The following is a 3613-nucleotide window of genomic DNA, read 5'->3' as shown; positions in this document are numbered from 1 at the left end:
GACAAGAGGAATAGTCGTTAGGATCAATAAGAAAAATTCTAGGTAGAATTCCCTAATCTAGATCTAGTGGATTCAAAAACCCTAGATCCTTAGTCTTATTGTCTTTAGCAAACAATTTTTGATTTTCGATTGTCGTTAAAGCTCGCTTGAGCATAGATTTAAAAATTATTTTTAAACCAAGTCTCTGTGGGATCGATCCGTACTCGCTGGTCGTGCTACTCTGCACACTGTGCGCTTGCGATTTTATTTACAAATTTTAAGATTTGCACATCAAATTTTTGGCGCCGTTGCCGAAGATTTGGCATTTTAAATTATTTTCAAATATTTGTTCTTCATGCTTTATAACTCTCTTTCTTTTTCCTTTAGGTTTCTAGATTTAGTTGGTGATTGCTGGAAAACTCAGGTATGCTTCTAATTTCTCTTTTATTATTTTTAGTTAATTACTTTTCTTTTTAGACCTAATCATTTGAATTTACTTAATCACAAAAAAATAAAATAAAATAAAATAAAACAAAACAAAAGACATTTCATAATCGTGAAGTAAAATATCAAAATAAAAAAAAAATTTAAATTAAAATCTTTTACATTCTTGGTCATCTTGTTTATTTGCATTTGTATTTTCATAATTAATCTAAGGGCATCAACCCATTAACAAGATAAGGTGGGGATTTCATTACCCTTCCTTAGCCTAAAAACCATCTCCATCATATTGCATTACCTAGACCTTTAATCTTAAAATCAATTAGACGTCAACCTTAAGGAATTCGAGCTCAATAGGATAAGGAACCCTAAGAGTTCTACCAAGTTTGAGTTGTTTGATTAGTTGGTGTCTAGGCAAGTCCCTGAGGGTGGTTTGTTAAATTGGTTCAGTTGCTGGCCTGGCCAACTCGTTTGGTGTCTAGAAAGGCAACGATGAGTGAACCTCCCACCTCTTATACTTACCTGGCTAACTAGTTGATCAATCTCCACTTGGAAGGCTTGAAGGGTCATCTTGGAATAGTTAGGAGCTGTCTAGATTTAGGTTAACCCTAAGATAGATTGAGTTTAATTTATTGTTTCACTTGTTTGAAAAATAAAAAAAAAAATTATTAAAATTTAAATTAATTTGGTTACTTTTCTTTAGATTTAGGACTCCTTAGGATCTTTTCTTTAGAACTTTTTCTCTTTTCTTTCTTTTTCTTATACATAAAAATTTTTATAAAAAAAAAATTATATAAACATCGAGAACCGTACACCTCATGTGTAGAGAAGAGTGTCGGATCGTCTAGTTAGAATTGAGTCAATTCCTGTTGTTCCAATGGCTAAACCAATCCAACCCATTACCCTTAAGGATTTGTGTTATCCAGTTGGCTCCATCCAACCATCTTGTATCAGGTTGCCACAACCCACAGCTAACAATTTTGAAATCAAACCTCAAATCATAAATATGCTTCCAAAATTCACAGGATTAGAGGATGCTTATATATTTATTAGAGAATTTGAGGAGGTATGTGCAACCATGAAACTGCAATTAACAGAGGATGAGGTCAAACTTAGATTAATCAACTTTGCCCTTAAGGATAATGCTAAGAAGTGGCTTTATAGTCTGCCAAACCATTCTGTCACTACCTGGGAGGGCTTTGTGAGAACATTTTTGAAAAAGTATTTTCCCCATCATAAAACAGCTAGGATTAGGAATGAAATAAATCAATTTTACCAACTAGCTGGTGAATCATTTTGGAAGTACTTTGATCGTTTCAAGAATCTTTTGACCCAATGCCCACACCATGGAATAGAAACTTGGAGACTATGCCAGATCATCTATGAGGGGTTAGATTCAAACTCAAGAACCATGCTAGAGTCCATGTGCCAAGGCCAATTTATGGACAAAGAAACTACTGAAGCTTGGCAATTCTTAGAAGACCTAGCCTAGAAAAATTTACAGTGGGAAATAACTAGGGAACCTGATAAAGCTACACCTTCAAGAGGAGGAATGCATCAAATTCAACCAACCCTAGCATCAGAGGCCAAGATTGCAACCTTAACACATAGATTGGAAGCCTTAGAATTATAGAGACCAGCCAATGTAAATCAAATATCTGCACCCATGTGTAAAGGGTGCAATGCACCAGACCATGTCTTAGAAGAATGTTTCTACTCGAATGAATGTGCACAGGTGAATGCCACCTATCAAGGATCATTGAACAATCCTTATGCACCCACATATAATCCAGGTTGGAGGAATCACCCGAATTTCTCAGGGTCCCAGAATCCTAATGTAGGCAATCCAAATTTCAATCAGCAAAATCTAAGGTCCAACCCAGTGATGAACAACCCGCCAGGCTTCCATGATAATGACAAGAAAATTACCTCTTTAGAGAAAAGCCTAGAAGCCATGATGAAGACACATACCAGCTTTATGCAAACCATGGGTCAATTCATAAATAATAACACCCAAGCTATAGCCCGTCTGGAAATGCAAGTAAGTCAGCTGGCTTCGATCATTAGTGAACGAGAACATGGTAGGTTACCTAGCCAACCTGAGCCAAATCCTAGGAACCAAAATGGTCCACGACCCCAACAAGAAAACCAAGTTAATGGTGTAAATGCCATTCATACCTTAAGATCGGGAAAACAAATAGACAATAAGGTAGTTGCACTTGATGATATAGAGGACTCATCTGTCGAGTCACCTTCTAAAACTACTACCTTTCAACCTCAAGCACCAGAAACTGAAAATTCACCTAGTCCAGTACTTAAAAGTCCTAGAGCTCCTTTTCCAAACAGACTGAAATCCAATAAATCTGAACATTTAGACAAAATTTTAGAGGTATTTAAACAAGTCCAAGTTAATATTCCTCTTTTAGATATAATCCATCAGGTTTCAACTTATGCCAAATTTTTAAAAGATCTTTGCACTAGGAAAAGGACCACTAATGTACCAAAGAAAGCATTTTTTGCTGCAAGTGTCAGTTCGTACCTATCTAGCCATGTGCCAATTAAATATAAGGACCCTGGAGCTCCAACAATTTCTTGTGTTATTGGAGAAACCAATATAAAAAAGACTTTGCTAGATCTAGGAGCTAGTGTGAATATCCTTCCATATTCGATGTATGAGCAACTAGGATTAGAAAAACTTCAACCTACTGGGATCACATTACAGTTAGCCGATAGATCTCTCAGGATCCCTAAGGGAATGGTCGAGAATGTTCTGATAAAGGTTGAAAATTTCATTTTCTCTGTAGATTTTATTATTTTAGAGACTGAGCCAATTGCGAATCCTAAAGGACATATACCTGTCATTTTAGGAAGATCATTCTTAGCTACGGCCAATGCTGAAATCAATTGTCGAAATGGTCTAATGAAGTTATCCTTTGGGAATATGACCATTGAGCTTAATGTTTTTAACTTAGAACAGGAATCCTCTTCTCATGCTGATGTCAATGTAGTCCAAGATGGTATTTATGAATCCATTGACATTAGTGATGATGAAGTCGACCTAGAGTCTAACCCCTGGTTAATTCATGAGTCTGAGGATGTCAATGAATACTTAAAGAAAATCAGATTAATCAGGAATCGACACTTTCTACTGAACCAATCATTGAGATGGTGAAATCATCACCTAAACCATCGA

At 36.0% G+C, this 3613-nt stretch overlaps 1 non-coding gene across 1 annotated transcript; it reads right to left on the bottom strand.

The window, feature by feature from the left end:
• Positions 1-1666: 1666 nt before the first annotated feature.
• Positions 1667-1773, bottom strand: LOC140856748 (small nucleolar RNA R71). The gene has a single exon (XR_012140351.1). It is a non-coding gene; the product is annotated as a small nucleolar RNA R71 (small nucleolar RNA).
• Between the last annotated feature and the right edge of the window lie 1840 nt (positions 1774-3613).

The sequence above is a fragment of the Elaeis guineensis genome, chromosome 3 (assembly GCF_000442705.2).
Source record: "Elaeis guineensis isolate ETL-2024a chromosome 3, EG11, whole genome shotgun sequence".
Taxonomy (NCBI): Eukaryota; Viridiplantae; Streptophyta; class Magnoliopsida; order Arecales; family Arecaceae; genus Elaeis; species Elaeis guineensis.
Note: the sequence above shows the minus strand (reverse complement) of the source record. Positions and strands in the feature narration are given on the sequence as shown.